Below are 25,283 nucleotides of genomic sequence, written 5' to 3'. Positions count from 1 at the left end.
AAAGAAAGAAAACAGTGGGAACTCACACACATGCACGCACGTGCACAGGCGCACACGCACACAAACACACAATCACACATGAACGCACACATGCACAAACACACCTGCACATATTGCCTAGCTATAAAGAAAACTACTTTAGAATTCATCTCATTTGCACTGAGAATTGTCCTGTGAGTACTCCTGGTTCTCTGTAACATATATCTCCCAACCTGTTCACCTAACATCCAGATGTTTTTCATCACATTCCACATCGAATGTGAAGCTCTTGCAGGCATTATGGAAATGACTGTATCTGCCAAACTTGCATTTCAGTGGGAAGGTCAAATATACACTCTTTAAGCATGGTATTTTCATGCACACTGTCTTTTGAAACATTTTAAATTACATGCATTTGTGGAGGGCACACCTGTGTGAGGAGGGCAGAGGATAACTTGTAAGAGTCAGTTCTCTCCTCCACCCTATGAGGATATGGAGATTGAACTTAAGTTGTCACATTTAGAGGCAAGTGTTTTTTTCCTACCGAGCCACCTCACTGGTCTCTGAGCAATGTTAATATGCAAAATGAAAATAACTAGAAGCAGTCATTCATTCAACTACAACTGTTTGATGATGCTATGATTTTAATAATTTATTATTTTTAAAGCATAAGAACAAACACAAATTGTGTACAGAGACAGGAGCATAGAAGAATGTATCTCCTTGCAACAACTGATGGTCATAATGCCAGCCCAGCAAAAATGTTTAAGCAGTGGGCTGGACTTGCTGGACTTGGTGGTAATCCCAGAACTTGGAAGGCTAGGGCAAGAGGATTAGAAGCCATCTGTCTGGAGTCTTGCTACCTGAGTAGAAACTATAGGCAGGCAAGAAGTCCTAAAGTGCTAATGCTCAGCAGCTTCTGTACTCTTTAGTGCTGTCCTCAACAAATTGGGGGCCGAAGCCATGTGAGAGCCACAGCCGTGGCATCTTCTAGTGTTGCAGATCTTGTCTAGTGGGACCCTTAGCTCCACAAAGGTGAGCCTCAAAGTTTGATAGTGCTTGGCTGATAGCCAACATGGCAGCTTCCAGACAGGCCTAGATATCTGGATGCTCAGTCCTTGAAAGAAGGCAGTATTACAGTTTCTAGGTCTGGGATACCTGAGAACCTTGGCCCTAAAAGCTTAACTCTTGAACAGTGGTTCTCCACCTGTGGGTGGTGACCCACTGGGGAGTCAGATGACCCTTTCATGGAGGTCACACTACGACCATCAGAAAACACAGATATTAACATTATGATTCATAATGGTGGTAAAGCTACAATTATGGAGTAGCAATGAAAATAGTTGTATGGTTGGGACTCACCACAACATGAGGAGCTGTACCAAAGGGTCACAGCAGTAGAGAGGTTGAGAACCACTGCCCTGGAATTCTTCTGGTAAATAGAGCCTGCAGTTTCTCATCTCTGGTGTTTATAGCTTTTCACCCTGCCTCAGCCTCAGCTCTCTGTCATCCCTTCTATCCATCTGTACATCCATCATTCCCTGTGTTTTACCCTGGCTGTACTCTCAAACTGTTCAAGTGTTTCTACATCAGCTGTCAAGCAGCTGGCTGCCTTACTGATTGTGCAGCTTGGTCTCCGGACTGCTCAGCTGTCACTGCCACTCTGCTGTCCCTGATGCTTCCTTCTGCATGTTCATCAGCTTCTCTTCTGCTAATAAAAGTAGGTAAGAAAGCACCATACAAAAGAAGCATTTTATTGAATCTACGGTTGCAGTATCAAGTGCAACAAGCACGGGAGGGAATCTCCAGACTGACTCAGCAAGGGAGCCCATTCTGTAGCCAGAGACATGTCTGTACCGAGTATAGCAAATCTCACAAGCAGATGAAGGCTTATGTTTGTGCCCAAATAAAACATTTCAGCCTTGCTTTCTTAGCACCAGTTATAGCTACCTATCCCTCGACTAAGCCTCTGAGGGAGAGGTCTCCCACTGTCCACAGTGGAAATGGTTTGGAGGTTCTCTAGAATTCACTGGGGCTTAGCTCAGCAAATGCCTGGTACAAATTCTTTGAAATGGTTCTATCTGAGGGTGGATCTTTTCTTCATGGGCTAGAACAATCAGCTACAATCCTTGTATGATTTTTCTCAAGGAGTCTGTGCAGTGTTCAAAATGGATGCTTAGCATAGTGTAGTTTATCAGGCTCTTTGACTAACAGCCCTATTGCTCAAGGCAGCCAGAGTAGCAAAGGTAAATCCAACACTGCCAGTTAAGGGTCAGCTGGCCCCACCCTCCTCCCTTTTACCTGTCCCCAGAAAAAGGACAAGCTTATGGGAGCTGGAAGAACTTATTGTTAGCACTGACAGCAACTAAAGCAGTGTTTTTGTATTACTTAACCAGTGCCTGGGAGAGACAGGTTCCCCGTGTCTGTGTCAGGAAGACTGTGAGTTCAAGACTGTCCTGAGCTACAAAGCCAGATCCTGATTCAAAAGAAAGAAAAAGAAAAGGGAAGTAGCTGTCTCAGTTCCATGGTAATTTTACCTTGGGAATTTCTCCCTTCAGTCAGTCCCTTATGTCTCTGCCTGCCCCATGCTCCACTTCCTGCATTTTCTAAACAGATGCCTTGTATTTCTTCAATGCTTCAGTTCACCACTGGGAGTCCTGGACACCATTCCCCACTACATCCCTTGGAGATCTGCTCTGCCCTCCCCAGAACTGAGAGGTGTTTGTTTGTTGTGTTATTTGCTTTTGTTTTTGTTTTCCTGACTCAAGAGCAGATACAAGTAGTCTACACTTTGCAAAGTTCCCATACTCTTGAATCTCTGTTACTGCAGTCATTTAAGAAGTGCCATTCACTCAACAACCAAGTTCCAATCTCAGTTACCGGCTCAATTATCTGTGAGCCACTGCTTTAAGTACAATGCCTGCAGCTTGATATTCAGGACACAAATTGCTACATAAATAACAGATTGCATAGTGATCAGGGACCATGCTATTCCTTCAGTGTCCATCAGGACCTGATCACTGTGCCTGTTTTTCCTTCCTGTGCACACAGCAAAGCTATTCCCTGGCTTCCGATGACCTTTTATAAAACTGAACATTCAGGAGAAAGAATTCAAGCCAGACATGGTAGTTGACATTTTCTTTGGGCCACTAACCAGCTCCCAAATAAAGATACAAAGACTTATTATTAATTATGAATGCTCAGTCTTGGCTTAGGCTTGTCCTACTAGCTCTTTTAACTTAGTTTAACCTGTTTCCGTTCATCTATATTTTGCCTCTGGGCTTTTTGCCTTCCTTTCATTCTGTATGTACTACTTCCCTGCTTCCCTGGCTGGCTGACTGGCCCCTGGCATCTCCCTGGTGCCTCCTTCTCTTTCTTCCTACAGACTAAATTCCTCCCCCTGCTTACCCTCTCTGCTTGTAATTTCCACCTATACTCCCTCTCTTGCTATTGGCTGTTCAGCTTTTTATTAATCCAATCAGGTGCCTTAGGCAGGCAAGGTAAAACAACAATGTATCTTTATAAAATTAAACAAATAAAACACATCTTTACATAGTTAACGAAGTATTCTGCAACAAGGCCTGCTGGCCCTTGGCTGTAAGCCCAGGACTTGGGAAGTGGAGGTAGAAGGATCAGGTGTTCCAGGCCCGCCATAGCCACAGACTGACTTCAAACCAGGTTTGGCTGCACAAGATTTTGAAACAGAGAAGAAGAAAGCTGTAGTCTGTAATCTGTAATCTCCACATACAAGAAACGGAGACAGGAGGCCTGCAAGTTTGAAGAGAGCCCGGATCAGTCTGTGAGTTCTAAGCTTTCCTGAATTACATAGCAATAACCTATCAGGGGTTTTTGTTGCTGCTGTTGTTATTATTTTAAGCAAAGGGCCGGAGGAGGGAATCTCCTAACCAAAAAAAAAAAAAAAAAGGAAGCAAAGACACAAAAAATGAATGTGCCATGATGTAGAAATGCAATTCAAAATGAAAGGCAGTGATCTGAGCTATAAAAGAAATAGCTGACTGTAAGGATGTGGGTGTTACCCCCACTAAAAGCCCCCCCAAAGCAGCAAGAGGAACTGGGAAGGTGGGTTTGTAAATTAGAACCAGGAAATGGTTACGAGGAAGGAGGAAGATGACCAGAGAATGTGTCATCAGCAAAAATGAATATTAAGAAAACTTAAAGTTTTTGACAGTGAAAATACAAAGGCCAGGATACTAGAGGCTGCTGACACAAACTGAGAAAGTGTGTAAGAAGGATCTGCCAGGCAAAGAGAAGAAACCATCTCCATAAGAAAGGTTCTGGCGGAAGAAGTAAGCAAACGCTATTTATACTACCCTTCAAAAGCTTTTAGACACAATACTCCTAAATTCTCAATATTTTGGTTGCTATAAGCTATAGTGTGCTAAGCTAGTATTAGTTTTAGTATTACAATTCTCATTTTCTATGTACATTTAAATCTAGTATTTATATCTTAAAAATATTTCATAGGCTACAGAACAATTGTGTTTTCCCTACTGGTTTTTAAGGTTACTTTGCAATGATTTGAGTGAGAACAGCTGTTTGATTGTCTCCCACCTCTGTGTAGTGGGTTTAGTCTGGGTCCATCCATGGCTTAACAGATCAATACACAAGGGATAAAAGTCCTTGGCTGGCGTTCCTGAGCAATAATTGAGACTGCCCTAAATCCTAAAGACAAGAACTGCAGTGTTGTGCCATTCAATCTGCATGGTAAAAACAATCACTGCACTATTTCAAGTTGTTTAAAATTTGATTATATAGACACATATAGAATATATATTATAGATATTATTATGTATATTGTTATATTATTCATATCTTATTTAGTATCTTTTCTAACCCTCTAGATCCACATCTCTTCCACTCACCTCTTCTTACTTTAAGCTTACTGGATTTTCTTTTGAAACCATCAATAATAAATATTTTCATATACAAAAGTAAAGAGTATTATAATGAGCTGCTATGTACCCACTAACCAGCCTAAAAACAAGCATAGGTGGCTCTCATACCCATGGGATTGTGCCCAAGGGTAGAAAATATTTTAGAGAGAAAGGACTTGAGCACTGAATATAAACAGTTTCTTGTCATTCCCTAAACAGGTCCGAATAACAGCTATTTGCATACATTTACATCACATTAGGTATGCCAAGTCTCTGGGGATAGTTTAAAGTATGCAGAAGGTAAGATTTACACTGTACAATTCTATAGAAAGGATGTGAGCATCCCAGGGTTTGCATACATTTGGGAGTCCTTGAAGCAAATCTCCTGAGAACACCCAGGGACAACTGAGTTACAATACAGTTCAATTCTCTAATGCTTCCCTTTCCACTTGGCATCTCTACCACCATTTACCACTCAACAAAAAAAATAACCAGTCTCGGGTCTTATGTGTGTCATTTTCCCTATTTGGTTACTCCTATTCTTTGGCTCATCTTCACTGTTCAGTTCTTTTCATGACTTAATCATCTCCTGCCACTAACTTCCTCCTCTTCTGTGTTTGCCTGCTTTCCACCCAAATACTTCCCTGACACTTTACTTTCAACATTACATCATCACTTCCTCCAAGAGGCATCTTTTGTCCTCCCTCACCAGGACCTGAACAGCAAGATTTCATGGCACCCCTTGCCTCTTGGTGTATTTCAAGTGCAATTATTTTTGTGATTCCTCTAAGAGTGGATGTCAACACTGCTCTCCTGGTGTGGAGAACCATTGCTTGGTCCCTGGCACTGGACTCTGTGTCTGATGTTGCCTGATGATGCAGAAGGCACCTGATTTGGATTGATCCAACAGGACAAACCTTTCTTTACCATGAGCCTCTTTGGAAAGTTCCCATACACACTTTAAACAAGTCAAAAAAGAAAGGGGGTAGAGGGGGGAAAGTTTAAATACCCATAAAACCAAATACTAGCAATGACTATGAAAAACATGTTCAGATCCCCAAAGATCAATGCAATGGAATTTGTCCCACCTAGTCCTAAAGCAAGTAGAGACATTAGGGCAACACTGACTCCAAGTTTTCTCTGAAGATGCCTTGGTTGAAGACTGCAAAGTTCATTCCTCTGGAAAGACGGCATGCCCCAAGGGTGATGATGATTTCAGCAGAAATTAGAAGAAACAAGATGCTTGGAGAAGAAAAGAGAAAGTGACCTAATCCACTCACTGGAGGCCAGCTAGAGTAGGAAATCTTCTAGGATGGAACAAAAATGAGCTCGCTTAGAGGTTTCTTCCTCATCCGCATGCATTTTTAATAAGACGATTTTGTTCTTTATAGCCCTTCTCATCCAAGGACTATATCTCCCAGAGCCCCTCCTGGCTCTCTGCCTTCCCATCGCCATGCCTGACACTTCCATGTGTATCTGTTCATTAATCACTCACCCCTGTGAAACTAGCAACTCAGACACATTGCAACGCTGGCCCATGCTAATTACATGGACAATTTACAGAATCCTAAGGGAAGGCAGAGACTTCTGTGTATAGACGTGCATGTGCAGAGCATAATTTGGGGTTTAAAAAAAGAAGGAAAAGGTCTTCTTTATCGGATTCCACAGGCTTGGTCTGCATAAATCTTATAAAGAATATTTTCACTTACAGAGCTCTTGCATTTCTTAGGGGAAAATCTCCTGGGGAATTACCAGCTTAGCTGTGGGAACTTCTGGGTATTTTCTTAACCCACTTTCTGTTGCCATAACAGAATAGCATAGACCAGGTTATATATGTAGAAAAGTGTATTTAGCTTGTGATTACGGAGGCTGGAAGTCCAGGAGTGTTCAGCATCTAGCCCAGGGCCCTCCTAGAGTCAGCATGATGGAGGGTACCACATGGCATGACATGGCAAAGATGCTAGCTCAGAAATTCTTGGACAAGAGAGATAGCTCAGCCTGCTCTTGCAGGCACCCAGGTTTGATTCCCTGAACACTTGGTGGGTCACAGATCCAGTCCCAGGGTCCCAAGACCTTCTTTTGACCTTCACAAGTACCAGGCATGTACATAGTATGTATACACAAATACTGCCCAAACACTCATGCACATAAAATAATCACATAAATCTTTCAAAAGGAAAAAATCTGTATATTGTTTTTAATTATCTGTGTGTGTGCATGCACATACATGCATGCACCCACAAGTGCATGAGATTCTGAGTGTAGGTATCTAAACCTGAGTGTAATGCCTAGTAGAAGACCAAAAAGACTGAGCTGCTGAGCTGTAGTTACAGGAGTTGAAAGGTGTCAGGTGTGGGAGCTGAGAATTGAACTTAGAGCCTCTGGAAGAGCATTATGTGCTCTTTACAACTGAGAGCCATCTCTCCAGTATCACAGAAAATCCATAAAGCCACTATGATACTGCCCATGTGACCTCATCCACTCCTTCTATCTCCCAGACGCCACACTGCCAAATATCACTAACAAATGGAATCAGAGATTATGTTTCCAACACATAGAAACTTTTAGGGACATGTTCAAAAGGCAGCAGATATAAGAAAAGGGTCCTTTATGGTCATTTTAGAATATATGTTCTTGATTAAGTCTCAAGAATGAAATGTAGTGTGAGGGAGCATCCATGAGCTGCATTAAATTGTAGGCATATTTTAAGCACTACTTGTGTTTCTCTATAGTAAGGATGATAACATTTCTTAAGTATTACTGGCAGTCTGTAGCTCCAACAGCAATATTGTCTCCTTATTATGGCACTGGGGAACTAAGTGAAGAGCTGACCTCAAACTTGATAGGCTCAGACACCTTGAGTATGAAGCAGCTTCTCATGGCAGAGAAGCAACACTGGATATTTGAGTAAGAGAAAAAAAAAGCATTCCTCCTATCATTGCTATAACAATTTGCCCATGCTGTCCATGGGTGTTTTATACTTGGAAACAAGGCATATTGTGCTAGCTCTTTAAATTGTAACAAAAAATACAGGATAAATAATTTTAAAGACTTGTGGTTTATTTGGGGCCATGGTTTACAGAGGTCTTAGTCCATGATCACTTGGCTACAATGGTTTGGGTCTAATAACAAGCAACATTATATTGTGGTGGAAACATGTGATAGAGAAGGCTGATTGCCTCATAACCACAGAAACCCAAAGGAAGAAAAGGGGATTCACTCTCCCCTTCAAGAGCACATCCCCAACATCCTAACTTCCTTCCACTGGGACCCATCTCCTTGAGGCCTCACCAACTTCTCACAGCAGAACCCTGAGAACCAAACCTTTAACAGTGGGTGTTTGGAGGATGCTCCAGATCGAAGCTATAGCATATATTATTTACCAAACACCTTAGGAAATATGAGCTGAAGGAAACACAGGAAAGGATATGAATTTAGTGGGATAAGAAGTGCCTGATATAAGAGAATATTTTCACCCTCAGAGATATCCTTGCCTACTCCAAACTGTAGAAAACAGGAAAAGCAGGGAGAATTAGAAGAAGAGGGACATCAGAACCCACTCCACACTGTCCATGAAGTCAACCATGTATTCAGTGACATCACAATGGTACATATAGTAAACAGTAAACTACATATCAGGGCTCTCTTCTCAGAGATCGCCTGTTAAAACACCAACACACAACAAATCGTATAATAAGAAAACACAAGGAAAAAAGAAAGAAAGGAAGGAAGGAAGGAAGGAAATACTTCTATGTCAATTTTGAAGATATTTTAAGTCATTTGGTTATAACATTCTGAATAGGATTTTTGGAACATGAACTTTCCCCATTATATTACTGATTGTTTCTGTGTTGACAGGTGTCTGTGTGCATGCTTTGTCTGTGTATTCCATCTCGGACACAGCAGTGGACACAGATGGAATTTTATTTTGCCTTTTCAAACAACAATGCTATTGTTGACTGGGTTGTGACCACAGCTCTACCTTTTTTAAGATTTCCTAAACAGGACGCAGTGTTTTGATTTTGTGCTTATTTATTTTACTAATGTAAAAGCCCCTGTTCTTTAAGTTGCTGTCAGGCATAAATAATATAATGTGGATGGACCCACATGAGCTGTCTTGGCTGTGTTCCTGTGGTCAGGAATCCAGCCTGAAGTAGCTAAGTATTAATGTCCCTCCAGTGAGGTAGCTGCCATAGAACAAAAAGCAACAATCTCTGTGATAAGAAGCAAGATCCCAGTTGGCCAACTAACTCAGCAGTGTGGACTACCAAAGCCACCAAGAGACAGAAAGTGTCTAATGTGAAAAACTGGAACACATGCACCAAGAATCATTTGGGTTACTCTCACATGTCCCTTCCAGGTTCTTCACCATGACAGTCTGATGAGAGCCAACCACCAGGGTAGGACTAGACCTACTGGGGAGATACCTAGTAAACTATGGGGGATCTTCAGACCACAATGAAGGTCTGATAACCGTGGAAGCAGAAATAGATTGGGGAAAATTGATCAGGAAGGACTTTGGGAGGCATTCTGCTTCCAAGTAACGTTTAGCCAGGGTGAGTCCATATTAGATCTGGCAGATATAGACAGAGCAGGTCTCAGGGAGCATGATCTTGAATGAGCATGACAGCGGACCCCTTTTACTACTACCGTATATCTGAGTGGTGTATGTACACAGCTATCACATTAGATACTGTTATCCTTATGTAGATACTACCTGCCTCTCACGGAGAATAACTGCTCTGTGGAGGGTTATTCTCAGTTTGTTGACTTTGGCTTAGATTTGAAAGTATACAAACTGTCAAAGTGCTATCAATGGGGATAGAAAACTAGAATGTGAGCTCAGGGCTCAGGAGTGCATGCATCTTGGCTTGGCAGTTGGCTCCAGCTACATCCAGAGAAAGGGTAGGAGCAGTGGCTGTGACCAACAGAAACCCATGTTCTGCATTTCACACTTTCTGTTTTCTCCTGTATGCTACTGAATAGAGTCTTTCAAAAAATTCTAGTCCTCAAAATCTAAAACTTTGTTATTTCAGGGTGAATGGAAAGTTCTAGAAGGTTTTTTGTTCACTGGTAGGACAGCATTTATAAGGAAGCCAATGCAATGGAATCATCACAATTAAAGAGAGCAAACCCAGGGGGCAGATAAAACATAGGAGGAATAGAGGCAAGCAGAAGTAGCCCAAATACCTTTCCTTACCTGGTCAGTCTCCTATGAGGACTAAAACTGTGGAGAGTCTGCATTTTGTTTAATAAGAAACTTGAATTCCCTTAGATAGATGATAAAATGTATGTGTATTAGTGAACCAGAAGCTCATTATATAACACCTTCCAGTGTTCCATAGCCACTGTCATACAGTCAGGAGCTCAGCAGACCTTCACAACCTTCCAAACATCCTGTGGAGGTTTGTTATGACCTCTCCAGCAACCCAGCCCCATGGTCCTTGAAAGGCAGCAACTACAATTTAAGGTCAGAGGCCTGAATCACTTTTGGAGGTGATGGTGAACCAATTGTGTCTTAGCCATTGGCATTTGTGCTCTTTGCTAGACAGTAAAATTTAAAGAGGGCATTCTTTGAGTCAAATCCTCTGGAGAATCAGAAGATCCTGAAGATAATTCTTTCTTCCATGATTCTGCCAGGAAATATTGAGCAAATGCACATAAATAAAGATGACCATAAAGCTGGGAATCAAAAATTGAGACCAATTTCAACCTCATCTTTTTTCAGGGCCCATAGAGGTGGCTCTGCTCCATATTGACTTAAGGTCAAAGAGTTCAAAACTATCCGTGCTCTTTCAAGGGTAAAGGCTTAAAGGTCTAAGGTATGGCTACTGAAGGATGTTTGGCCTAAGGTGTGGATGTCTTATCTAGATAACAGAATACTTGATCTAAGGTTACTAGATGTCTTAATCCTCAAGGTCAAATAACAAGAGGTTTGATCTAAGGTGTGTTTACTAAATGGTTAGAGAATTAAGGAAGTAATTAAGTCTGTTTGTTCCTTGTACCATGGTAAACAAGTCTTTTGCCTTTTCTCCTTTTTTTGGTTGGGGTATTTAAAAATTTTGAGCAATAAACTTGGCAGATCCTAGTATTCATGAAGATGCCCTCTTGACTCTACTGTCTCTTGTCTGTTTCGTTCCTCAATCCACACTGCACCCTCTTAGGTATAGACCAGACAGTCAGCTGGATCCGACAATCTTTTAATATTTCTTCCATATTCAATATCTTCTTCCTTTCTGCTGCTTTGACAAATACCCTGATGAAATGCAACACAGAGAAGGAAAGGGTGTTTTTGGCTTACAATGCTTAGGTACGGGCAAGAATTCAGGCAGCTCGGTATTTAGCTAGCCTTTTCTACTCTAGTACAGCCCAGGGCACAGGCCCTGAAATAGTGATGCCCAAACTAAGGGTAGATTTCCCTGTATTAATTAACAATCAAGACAGTCGCCTCAGACATGCTCATAGGCCAATCTGATGTAGATAATTCCTCATTAAGACCATCTTATCTGCTGGGCTCAGCTACACATGCCTATAATCTAGGAAGCAGAGGCAGGCAGTTTCCTGTGAGTTTGAGGCCAGTCTGGTCTACATAGTGAGTTCAAGTCCAGCTAGGACCATATGGTAAGATCTTATAAAAAAAATAGTAAAAAGAGGATCCTACTTCCAGATGATCTATGTATCAAATTGACAGTTTAAATAGCATAATCAGTCACTCAAATGCCTGTACTTATAGTCCTGGAAATGGATGGTGTAGTAGATATCACCCAAGGCTTTGTTCCAGGAGTGTCCCAAGAGCAGGAGCTACAACAAAAACACTTGGTTTCCTCCCTTCATTTGGAATTAAGCTCTTGTTCCTTTCACCAAAAAAAAAAAAAAAGTCATTCCTTGAATTTTGTTCCATGCTTCCTAGTGATCAAAGCAGTGTTCCATACATGATCTTATATAGACTCAACAGATTTAGAGAACAAAGGCTACCACATCTCCATCTCCCCCAAGGGGAAACTGAGACCAGCTCTTTAACTTGTTTAAAGGAAACAGTCAGGGGGCACTGGGCTGGAGTAGCAATACAAAGCATCAGTAGGAACCACATATGGAGGGTTTACAGCATACTAAAGGCTCAGCAATTTCATAGTTCACCTCTATGTACTAAAAGGGACATTTTTGGCCAGAATTCATGTATTCATTTTTCATTCTTCAGAACACGTAGGGAGATGCTTTTCATATACAGACCCTCAAGGAGTGTTAGTGGATTGACTGATTAGAGTAGATAATCTGCTGGCTGAGTGCTAATCTATTAAATCCTTAGGAAGAGACTCTGAATTTTAAAGAACTGTAGCTAAGCAGCAAAGGGGGAAAAGGAAGAAATATCCATTCCATCAGCAATGTCAACGTTCTGACGTGATGTGTAAACCTTTACCTTTCTAATTACTTTTCATGAAATGCCTGTATTAGTGACTTGTTGATCTGACAAAACACCTGACAAAGGCAACTTAAGGAAGGACGTGCTTATGTTGGCTGACTGTCTGAGGGCATAGTCCACCATGATGGAGGGCAGGGGGCATGATGGCAGGAGTGTGAGGCAGCTAGTCACATCTCATCAACAAACAGGAAGCAGCAAGAGATGAAAGTGTACCACCAATTCCTCTTCTTACTTAGTCTGGGATCTCAGTCCATAGGATTGCTGTGCTCATAACTGAGGGGGCTCCTCCTCAGTCAAGCCTCTCTGAAAACACCCTCACAAATGTGCCCAGGGGTATTTCTCTCAGATGATTCCAAGTTCTGTCAAGTTGACAAAATTGACCCTCCATGGCACTTATTCCTTCAGAGTTAATCTAGTCTTCAGGTACATCTTAGCTGTCAAAGGCCTCTGCCTAAAAGGCATTCTCCTCTACCCATTTTCCTATAGTTGATATTCATGACCATGACCACTATACCCATTGTTTCGTGTAATCCACCAAAATAGAAAAGAATGTTCCAGTGGCCCTTATTTGACCTCTATCTGCTACTTAGACCTTAGTGTGAACAGACATTTTAAACACAAGCTTAAAATAAAATAAATAAATAAACAAATAAAACAAAATAAGGTTATGTGAATCTAGGTGGGAGGACGAGGAAATTATGGGAAGGGAGGCCAGACTAAGCACAAAAACTCTATCCATGAATGAGTCTATCTGACTAAAGAACAAACCAGTACAGAGTCATGCCTCTGAGTTTCTCATTTGTTAGTCCCCAACTGCTTCACCAATCCCTCATCCTCCTGCCTGGAATCCCATATCCACACGTCCCCACACAAACTTCTCTGAAGTTGCTCCCTGGACATAATGCAGACATGAGGGAAACAATATCCCTAATGTGATTTCTTCTATAATTCCATAAAATCAAAATAGCAGAGAAGGTAAACAAAAAAAATAATAATAACAAAGAAAAACCCACTAAAGGAAAAAGAAGAGAAAACATACTGACTGCCAAAATGATCTATCTGCTAAGATTCTCCACTGAAGTGCTTTCTCTGCGAGATTTTATTCAGCACAGTGACTGGCCACCTGTGAGACTTAAGGCCAAAACATTTGGGAGGCTTTGGGGGAAAGAGTGGAGTTTTACTGCATGTAAGGTGGGCTTCCACTTCCAAAATACAGTGGTAGAAAGGAGAGAACAGAGTGAGTACACCCATGTTTGTGGGTGGATTGTGTGCATTCATCCTTTACAGCAAGTGCAAACACATCTCTTGAACTCACGTTCAAGCATCACCCTTCATGGCAAAGTTCAACTTTTGGCCTTCCTAGAGTCTTCTTGGGTTCTAGACCTGATAGGAGTCCTTCCTTCTCAGAAACTCTAGTGTTCCCTCCATTCTGACTGCACTATGTTAGTGGCTGCAAAGATGGCTTCTTTGACTCAGCATCTACTAAGGTTGTTCTCTTTTCCAAGCCCAACTGAACAAGAATGTATAGACACAGGCCCTGGCCTGGGAAGTTTGGTGATGACACCCACCCAGGGAGCTGAGCCAGGCATCCTGAAGAGGCCTTTCTGCACCTCTCATGTAGCAGACCTGGACAGAGTCCATTGGCTCAGCATGTGATGAAAGATTGAGGAAGTGGAATCTCCATGATAACAAAGATCCAGGGACCAGGGACTCCCACAGGAGCATGACTGGGGTCCACATTGATCTGACACCACAACCAAGAGGGACTTCAACCATAAAATATCTCCCAGCATATCCAGGGGTAGTTTCAGGTTTGGGAAATTCTTAGAGAAAGAAAGTCATTCTGAATCTTGGCATATTTTATTTAGGAGAGTGAGCCAGCTAAGAGTCTAGGGTGCCCACTACAGCACATAGCCATTAGTCACAGAGTGACTGATGCTCTCTAGCAAGCTCAGAATTGGGGCAATGGGTGGTTTTTAGGAGGGCTTCCAGTTTCTATCGCGGTTAAATAAGGATCAGGATAAACAAATAGGCCGAATAGATGTTTATTCAGGGAGAAATAACTTACAACCTAGACAGATGAACACCAGGAAATTCAACCCGATCCTCTCCTGTCCAAGTCATGCCAGCAAGAGCTTTTCCCAGCTCTCCGAACTCCTTCCACAGGTCACTTCCGTCCATGGCTCCAGGTCAGTGCCACAGAAGGACTATCTCACTTCAAGTTTCCAAACTGGAGAACCTTCAATGAGACTGAATTGGTCATTCTAACTGTACAAGCCCAGGATGCCTTGGGAATGAAGACTGATTCTTTGTTAGTGGACAGAAGACATAAAAGATGCCCACTGATACAGCATACCACACCCCCTTTATTCATAGTTGCCAACTCCACATTTTCATGTACATGGTGTCTCCATGAGGCCTAATGTTAAATAGAAAACTCCAAGAATAAGTGATTCATAAATTGTAAACTGTGCACTGTTCTCAAGAGAAGCATAAAACTCTCATACCTGGCTGCACCCTGCAAGGCAATAACTTACCTGCTTGTGCCATGTAGCTATGTGTATACAATATCCAATCACTAGTCATTTATAAACCATTTTGGTTGTCAAAAAAAAGTATTGTGGTATCATGGTGTTTAAGTTTAGGATCTAATACTCTGGTAGCTCCAAATACCCACTAGAGTCTTTAAAAACAACCTACATAGATGGGGCTGTACCTGCTTTACAATGGCAGGATCAGAATGAGAGAGATGAGAAACACTTGAATTATAAACATTCCCTCCCAGAGAATATGGTCTCTACTAAGACAGTTCCTCTGTTTGGGTCAGAATTCTGTGGCTTCAGATTGTGTCTGTGGAAGAGTTCCTATACATAAGCACAAATCAGAAGAAGGAATGTAACAGGAAGAGGCCCCAGAATCAAAAATACTTGAAAATTTGGTATAGGTGACCCTTGCTGCCTACAAACTCTCCACTCAAATGACAGTGGTATGTGTTTCAGTTGACAAATGTCTCCAGAGTGGAGTACAGGACACATGGAAGTCTCCAGGGATGCCAACACACAAATACACAGAGGTGGGATCCTGAAGATGATACTTTCTGGAGTTATTTATTCCTTAATAAGATTTTATTTCAGGGCATAACATCATCATGGGCAAGTAGAAATTCCTGGGTATAAATGTTCTAGTCATGCATTATGTTTGAAGTGAAATAGCCCCAAGAGTCAAAAAAAGGTCCTTCCCATGATGAGCATCCAAGAACACAGGATTTTCATTTCAAAGCTAGACTACCCAGAGTTCAAGAAATAGGGAATGAGTTAAATAAGCCTCTCAGCCCTGATATTTAGCAATCTGCCACTTCCAAAAGGAAGGGCGAGAAAAACCAAACAGACAACAATAAGAACAACAAAAACCCTGGCCATAGGGAAAGCAGACCTGTAGGTTTCCCTCACGTACAGATCTTTCAGATGTGGGAGGGACAACTGTTACAATCTTCTTGTAGCTACTGCTCAGCTGTGGCTCCTGGGAGCACCCAAACTGAATGTGGGTGGTAGAACTCTAAAATGTTCTTTCCCAATTTATTCAAAATCTTGCTTAGTGGAAAATCAGACTACCAGTCAAGGCTGGGCTCTAGGTCCTCTAGTTCTGGCATAGGAAACTGAAGGACAGCACTCATTGCTAGAAGTTATGCATTCTTGTGTCCAGGTAACATTACCAAATAGGCAACATGTGCTTAAAAAAAAAACAAACAACAAACGACAACAACAAAACTTTTTTATACACTGTAAAAAAAAAAAAAAGTAGAAAACAATTCGTCTGGATTTTTTGTTTCAAGCCAGTGGCATCTTTGATGGGGCTGGGTAATTGAGAAAGGATTTTAAATAGGTCTGGAGACCTTCCAGCCCTGTGGAATTTGCAAACACTATACAGAATCCATAAGCAAACAGAATTTACAGAGATTCTCCCCTCTGGAATTAGTCAAGGATCCAATTTAAGGAGATTTTTACTTCATTCTGCTGCGATGCCAGAAGGCCTTGAAAAATTGGAACAAAACAGAAGCTGGAGTGTGGGGATGTGGGGTGGGCAGTGAGAGAAAGTCACTTTATACATTTAGAGAAAAAATATATATAAAAGACTGTTGTGAGCATCCACCCCCAGTGGTGACAAGGCACTTGGAAAGAAAAGCTCTGACACCACAGGGCCATGCCCCAGGCACACCAACCACCCCCTCCTATGAATTCTAGGGATATCTGTTAAAAGAAATAAAATGTGTCCCTAGGACAATAAGCAGCTAGACATGGTGGCAATTCCAAGTCAGGTCTGATCATGCATGTAGATGTATGTGCACCTGACACATGTTCAAGACAGCAATTCTCTGTTACGTCATTAGATAAGGGGACATGTGTGGCGTTCATTAAGCTTTCTGTTTTCTGCAGAGGCGCCATTACTGGACACAGAGTCAGAAACACCTGCACTCATAGGGTAGAAATGCCTGGCTTCCTCTACAGATAGACATTCTTTGACCTAGTAAGTCAGAGAGCTATTCATTTTCCTTATATCCACACATTCTTAAATGGCCTGGAGATGTGGACAGTGGCTTTCTACCCACCACTACTACCCACTTGAAAAGACTATACTCAGAGCCAATGAGAACCCTCTGAAGGGGTTCTTTAATAAATCATTTTAAGTTTCAGAAGATGGTAACAAAATACCTAGCCAGTCAACAACTTGTTCCCCCCTTATTGTTATGTTATAATAATAGCATGCCTCATTTAGTGAACCAATAGTCGTTATTAACTAGTTTTTACATAATGTCCTTTCTCTGCTCTAGTGTACCATCTAGGACACAATATGACATTCGGTGATAGTGACATTTTAGGTTCTTCTTCCCTGAAATTAATTCATGTAGCCTGTTCTGAGGAATACTGGTTAAGTATTTGGTAGAGCATGCTTGCCTCGACTTGAGTCTGTCTTACATGTCTCATTGCAAAGGTACTATGGATTTTGGGCAATGATGGCCACTATTTTAATAGCTGCCAATGAGGATGCACATTTCAACTACTGATGTTGACCCACATCAGTCACTGAGGTGACACAGAACCACTTCCCCTTTGGGGAGTAACTGGAGATTAACACTTCAAGAGTGCAGAGCTATGCTTGTAGCTCTTGAGTTTATTCTGCATAGCTGGTGCATATTCTTCTCCATTACTTATATGGTTGTACTTTGGGTTACATTCCACACATCTTACTTTGTTGCTCCAATTATTCTGGTTTTCACAGTTGGGAGCTTTGTAAACTAGCTCCATTTTGTTCCCTTTTTTCTAGTACTGTGTCTATAAAAATGCTTCCCTTCATTTCTAGGTCTTCACTCTGCTTCAGAATTATCATCTTTTGCTTCCTAAACCACTATTACAGTCACCTATTTCTCCTGGATTATCTATTATCCCTCTTATTTGGTAATATATTAGAAACAAATACCTAAGTGCTAAGTGTGCTCATTAATACTGAGCAAAGTTATTTCTAGACCCTCTTTGCCTTGGGAACAAGGAAATGTATGTGTACTAACCACTATATATACATAGACATACATAGTTGCTTATGTAACTGCCTGTTATTATTAAGCTAACCCTGAGCTCACACTAATATGTTCTTTGTAGAATTTTAAAGCATAAATCTTGGTTCCTTAAAACTTACCTGTATTTTTAGAAAGAAGATCCTCTGTGACTTCCAGTAGAAAGGACTCTGTATCATAGACATATATTCCTTTGGGTTCTAGAAGAGTGAGGCCTGATCGAGGCAGTGACAGTGACCATCTTGAGTCTTCACACACCCAGCACTCAAGATTAATCAACTCGGTTCTCATGAGCTCATTTCCCATCTTCCTGTCTTCTTTGATGAGGCTATTCTTGACATTTTTACTTGTTTATTTTTTTCTTGCTGTTGAGTATTCCCAGTTCTTTGTGCATCTTGGATAATAGCCATTTATCAGGTTTATCATTTTTAAATTATTTTTCCAGTCTATGCATTATCTTTCAGTCTCCTGACAATATCTTTTGCAGAACAGACTTTTTTTTAGAGGAAGTTCAGTTTATCAATATTTTCTTTCATGGATGCTGTCACTACTGTTACAGACAAAATGTTGTCACCATACCAAAGCAGTCTAGACATTTTTCTATTCTGTATGAGTTACATACTTTTGTATTCTATACCTAGGTCTAGGATAAATTTAGAGTTGATTCTTGTGACACATCTTAAGTTTGGGTAATGTCAGTCCTCCAGCTATGTTTTTCCATCAGTTGGGGGTTATTGTATATTTTAAGACTTTTGCACCATTATCTGAATTTTAGAATTTGTATTTGTGGTGTTAATGTCCCAAGGTTTTAAATGATATTGTAATGAAACTATGAACAAATTTAGGAAAAACACCCTTATGTTTTCCTATCTATGAACATGGAATATGTCTCAACTTACTCAGTTGTTTTTAGATTCCTTTAATCAAGTTTAATAGTTTGCCTCAGATAGATCTTACACAAATTTCGCCACACTAATATCCAAGCATTAGCTGGGTGGTGGTGGTACACACCTTTAATCCCAGCACCAGGGAGATAGAGGCAGGCAGATCTCTGTGAGTTAGAGGTCAACTTGGTCTACAAAGTGAGTTCCAGGGCAGCCAGGACAGTTACACAGAGAACCCTGTCTCAAAACAAAACAAAATAAACAAACAAACAACAGGCATTATATTAGGTGGCTGCTAATATAAGGGGTAATTGTTTTGTGTGTAATTCCATTTATTCACTTCTAGTACATAATAAAGCAATTGACTTTGCATATTAAATATGCATCCTCCAACTTTCTGTAATTATTTATTAGCTCCAACTTTGTTTTCTTACTGATATTTTCATATTTTCTACCTAAATTTTAAGTAATCATATTAAGAAACACAGGCAGTTTCATTTCTTCCTTTCCAATATTTATGACTTTTAATCAATCTGTTTACTTATTTATTAGGAACTGAACACAGGGTCTCACATATCCTAAGCCCTCTAGCTAAGCTATATCCCTGTCTTTTATGATTTTGATTGTGAGATGGGGCCTCATCAACTTGCCCAGGCTTCCCTTGAGTTCATTCTTTAGGCCAAGAGCCTTCCCACAACAGTTTCTGGGATTTTGGGAAACTGCTGGGATTACCTACCAAAGCCACCATGTCTTCTTTCTAACTCTTAATGTTTTGCATTTGCTCTGACTTCCCCCATGATGTTGAAAAGGAAAGGGGATGACAATTTTGCCTTGTTGCTAAACAGGTAAAGTGTGAGGTCCTTTTGGTTTAATTTTGCACACATTCTTTATTGAGTTGGAGAAGCACCTTTCTATTTCTAGTGTTCTGAGAGCTTTGAAAAAATCCATTTCCCTGTCTCTATTAACATGACCGTGTTACTTTCTGCTTTAGCTTGTTGATGTGATAGGTTATGAGAGTTCATTTTTAATGTTATAGCAGCCTTCATTCAGGATGTGAGCTAAATTCCATTTTTGTGGTATATAGTTATTTTTAGGTTATTTAATTTTCTTGCAAAATTTTATGTCTGTGTTCCTGACAAAGATTGAGCAGTTGTTTCCTGTGGTATGTGTCTCTGGTTCAGTACTGGCATATTGCTTGGCTCAAAGATGTTTTCGCCTGCTTCTAGTTCCTAGAGAATATTGATGAGAGCTGGTATAAACCCTGTCTTGAACATTTGGTAAAATTTACCAGTGACCCAATCTAGATCATGTGCTTTCTGTTCTGGAAAAATATTTATTATTGATCCAAATTAGTTACTAGATGAAGGTCTTCTCAGATCTGGCTCTGTTAAAACTTGCTTAGATGCTCATAGTTAGCAGGTTTTAAGAAGCCCATCAGAGTCACCCATCATCCCACTGTGAGTTGGTAATCATTGCTAATTCACCTCAGCCCTTGCAACCTACACATTCATCCCTCTGGGACAGCATTGGCTCACAAGTTTTGACACAGAATGGTCTGTGGCTTTCTGCTAAAAGGAAACACACCAGGTCCTCAGTGTCAAATCAGGTTTGTTTTCTAATTTGGCTTTTCCACAAAAACTCCATGATCCAGTATGACCTCATGTGACCTTGGCAATGTGTATTTTCCTCCTTTGAAAGCATAGAATTTCCTGGGAATAATACAAATGAAAAGGAATTTCTCTGTTTTGTTTTGTTTTTTTTTTTTTTTCCTCCCCGTCATTGTTAGTGCTCATGAACTAAAACAAATGGAAAGGTAACCAGGGTCCATTATTTAACAAACCAGGTGTTAATTTATCAGACATTAATCGATTTATATTGTTTCCACAAAGCCCTGTCCTTTTGTAACAAACTCTTCCATGAAAATCTTAGAATGTCTAACCAAAGTCAGGCCTCAAGCCTTTACTTTAGAGGACAATTGTTTTCTTCAATAGCAACTGGGAAAAAAATAAAAACTATCTAATTGTGAATAATAATGAGGCATAACTGTAAAGTCCGGATTTTACTTTCCCCTCCAGATAGTGAACAGAAGCACAATTCAAATCAAACTGCCTTTTCAGGGAACCCTTTGTCCAGAAACACTGGAACCTCACTCACACACAACAGGAAACAGGAGGCAGAAATGTCGTCATTATCAATTATAAGTGGTTCTGTAGCAGGTAGGGTGGAGGTTGCCGTGAGGAAGAGCTGTTAGTGATCACTGCACAGCATTGCATGTCTGTGAGAAGTTGGTGCTGGTGTGGTGTTATGTGGTATAGGTGCAAATCCTAGTATGTGTAAGATATGCCCTGTAACAGACTAGATAAAAATATGGAAGGATAGACCCTCATAGTAAGTCCAAGAGCCCTTCAATAAGACAGCTTTCTTTCAGTCTTTCCAGGAGTGGTCGAAAGTTAGTGATAGGATGATCCACCTACTTTACTTACTTTTGCAGAAAGAATTTGCATCTTTGAATAACATAGGATGCAAGGACACATGATAGGAGACCCAGTAACAACTCACTTCACGTTGCAGCAGAGATATCGACTGCCTGTGGTTTTATTTTTAAGAATAAAAATCATGGAACTGAGTTGGATGTACTGAGGTCACTCTTAGGAAGGAGGAAGTAGAAAGAGAATTCCAAACATCAAAGGCTTCTAAATGGAGAAACAAAATTTTTCCTTGAAATTGAGACATACGAGAATGCCTTATGTCAGCACCTGCCTTTCTAAATCATGTTGATTAATGTATGAAGGGAAGAAAATATGAAAACAAGAGTTAGAATCATCACTAGTTATAGATAACACTATCATCTATCATGAAAACCCAATACAATCAACAAACGTGTGATAGAAAATTATTTGAAGTAATAAGAGAGCAGCAAGATATCCAAATAGATTGATCTAGAAAAATCAATTCAATTTTTTTCATTTCAGCAGAGGCTTACTCAGAATAACATTTAAAATGATGTTATTTAAAATTACAATAAATACTAGAAAGCATCTTGACTTTAACTAGATAAAAATATTCACATCATCAGCAAGGAAAAATTTAAGATTTTATAAAGAACATAAAAATAATTATTTAATAAATAAAGACATTCATTCTATGCTCTCAGGTAAGCTGACTTGATGTAATAAAAGTCAACACTATTTTTTGAGTGTTGATTTAAAACTCAATGAAATGCAATAAAAATGCTACTTGCAGTTTTACAAAGAAATTCATTAAACTTAATCTAAACTTTATATAGCAGAATAAATGTGAATAAAGAGTCAAATCAACCTAAAAATTCAAGAACATGCTTAATTAACTATTAAGATATCCTGCTATTTGGAACCATACACAATTGTCATTTGGTGGGGGTGGGGGGGGGGTTAAAGTAATTGAAAATCAGCAATTTCATAGGACTTAAAGTATAAAAGGAAACCATGGTCTTTCTTAAGAAGCTAATATTGATTAGGTAAAAAGGCAAATTAAGCAGAGAAATAGAATGTAAAAATAGAATTGCAAATAGATGGGAACTAAATGATAAAGAAGATATTGCCATCTGGACACAGTAGGAAATGCCTGTAATTCTAGTACTCTGGAGCTTGAGGATTGTGTGTTTGAGGCCAGCTGGACTACAGAGTAAGACCCTGCCTCAAAAAAAAAAAAAAAAAAAAAAAAAAGGAAAGGAAAGGTACATTGCACATTAATGCATTAATAAAGGTTTTTTGATTACTAAATATAAGAAATCATATGAAAACTGTTTTTCTCACTATATTTAGAAAAATAAAGCCACTAAGCATTGTATATAAAGATAGATGCAAACTGGGTTGGAAAACTACAGAATTCATAGATCATAAAGGGAGTCACCTTCATGAATCTGGAACAGCTAAAATAACAGTATATACCTAGGCAAAAACTGTTCAATTTAATTATGGAAAAATTAAAATATTTATTTATTGAACAACTTAGATAAGGTTAATAAGCACATGCAGGGTAGAAAAATAATGTGTAATATTTAGAAAGGGATTCATTGCCAAACGTATCAACACTGATCCTAGTTGAAAGAAAACTATAGCAACTCAAAACAAAAAGCAGGTAAACAATATGAACAAGAAAATTTTCATCTAAGATATTCACAGAGCTAATAAGCACAAGAAGAAATTCAATAATTAGAGATCAGAGAGGCACGAGTGAAGTCCACACATGTAAGACAGATTAAATTAGAAAAACTATAGAGAGTAAGCTTTGCTTAGAGATTGTAGATATGGAGCAATAGCACACATTGCTGGCAGGAATGCCTGGATGGTCTACCCATTTCTATAGTGAGATATCCACCCTGCCCGCACCTGTTGCACTGACCACACCATTGGGGCATGGAGACAGGAGCAGGCATGATCTGGGGAGCTAGGTCTGGGGTCCTGGACCCCAGTGTTCTCTCTTGCTGCCTGGTCAGAGTCAGAAAGCATCAGGAGGCATCCTTGGGACAGGAACCTACTGATGGTCATCTGTTTCTAGTGTGAGTAATTTCTCCCCGAATAAACATTCATTAGCCTATTCGTTTTCCCAGATTCTTATTTATCCACAATACATTTCACAGAGCATTCTGCTTTTACTTCATCAAAGCAAGAAGCACATATTCTGGTACTCTAAAGCCCAGGGGTTCCATTCTGGGCTCATTTGACAAGCTCACTCTCACAGATGAAAGGACTAGGAGCAAACATGTTACCATCCTTTTCCAACAACAAAGAGCAGGGTGCAATCCGGGTGCTAGCTAGAATGATGGGATGCATACTTGTAGCGCATAATGTGGGATCTGAAAGAAACACAGGGTGTACTTAAAAAAATAAAACTAAAAAACATGATGACACCCCACCAGGATGGCTACTATTTTAAAAAGTAACAAAAACTAGCAAGTGTTGGTGAGGGTGTGAAGAAATTATCACTTTTCTGTACTGTTACTCAGACTGAGAAGTCAAGCAACTCTTACAGACAATAATATGATGATTCCTCGAAGAATTAAAATAAAATAATCCCATTAATACGTTAATTTCACTTGTGTGTGTGTGTGTGTGTGTGTGTGTGTGTGTGTGTGTGTATACAAAATAAGTGTAAGTAGAGACTTGAAGACAGAATGTGTAGCCATTTTTCTGACACCATTGTCCATAATAGCCCAAAGCAGAAAAACCCAAACATTCATTAACAAGTGGCTAAATGAACTGTACTGAAGTTACACATGAAATAGTATTTGAATTTTAGGCTGGTAAGATGGCTCAGTGGGTAAAGTGATTGCCATGAAAGCATAAGCACTTGAGTTTGGATCCCCAGAATTTACGTTAAAATCTGGGAACAGCAATGGGATGTCTATAAGCCTAGTGTTAGTTTGGGGGGAAGCGGTGGATCCCAGGTCTTGCTGGAGAAACTGTAAGTAGGAGTTCCTGATGACAGTGTCATCTGAGCCAGGCTTAATCATGCCAATCATGCTGTGGCATAAGACAGCTCAGTTAAGACACCAGCCAAGTACCAACAGGTGGATTCCAATGCCTGAACATCCAACCACAAAGCAGTGGGACACAAGCCTAATATCCGCTGTCCTAAATCTGAAAGTAAGGTAATGACTGGCAATGTGGCAATAACCAACATGACCACGATCTCTATCCACAGTTAGTGCAATTACTTATACAGTTTTTTTACTGTCGCGTATGCAAGTAATCACTATTTGTCCTCAAACGCTCTATTTCAAGACCCCTGGAAGGTGCCCGAGACCTCAGATGCTTCATCTGATATGTGTGCTATCTCTGTTACCTGTACCCAAGCATCTGATAACCAAGACAACTACTAAGTAATAAGCAAGCAGAGTGTACAGAATCGTACTCAGCTCAAAGGGAGGATGTGTGTTGCAGGTGTGATGGAGCAGGATACCAAGGTGTCACTCTCCACACTGTTCAGAGTGGCATGCTATACAAGAAGTAAGTTGTTTTGTGAATTTGCATGTGCTATTTTCACACCAGAGGGGCCATGGCTCACTGTACTATGTAAAGTTGAAGTGCATATGCATGTGTGTAGGAGAAAGCACCTTCTACCTTAAACTCTGGCTATGCAGCAGGGTTTAACCATTTTCTCTGTGCCAGAAAAGTACAAATATTATACAAAAGTCAAATATTTTTAGCCACATGTAAAAAAAAAATGAGTCTATCTCCCATCCCATTACTCAGTATTTCTGTTCTATGCCTTTATATCATTTCTGTTTGCATTTGTCATTAATTTCTCATACATATGCTTCACACAGGTTGCTTTAATATTTATACTTATCTATTCTTACTTACAGCTAAACAGATATATGCTGTCATGCCTGACAACTAACAAGATATCTTGGATACAGATTGACATCATCAGTGTAGACTCTCCTTGCTCTATTCGCAGCCACAGGGAAGAAATGCTGGCTTGTAATCACCCATTGTAGTTTGGCTTTTCTTAGTCATTTGACATCTGCAAATGGTCACAATGGATAACTT

Source organism: Phodopus roborovskii, unplaced genomic scaffold (genome assembly GCF_943737965.1).
Source record: "Phodopus roborovskii unplaced genomic scaffold, PHOROB, whole genome shotgun sequence".
NCBI classification, from domain to species: domain Eukaryota; kingdom Metazoa; phylum Chordata; class Mammalia; order Rodentia; family Cricetidae; genus Phodopus; species Phodopus roborovskii.
This window is presented reverse-complemented; position numbering follows the sequence as displayed.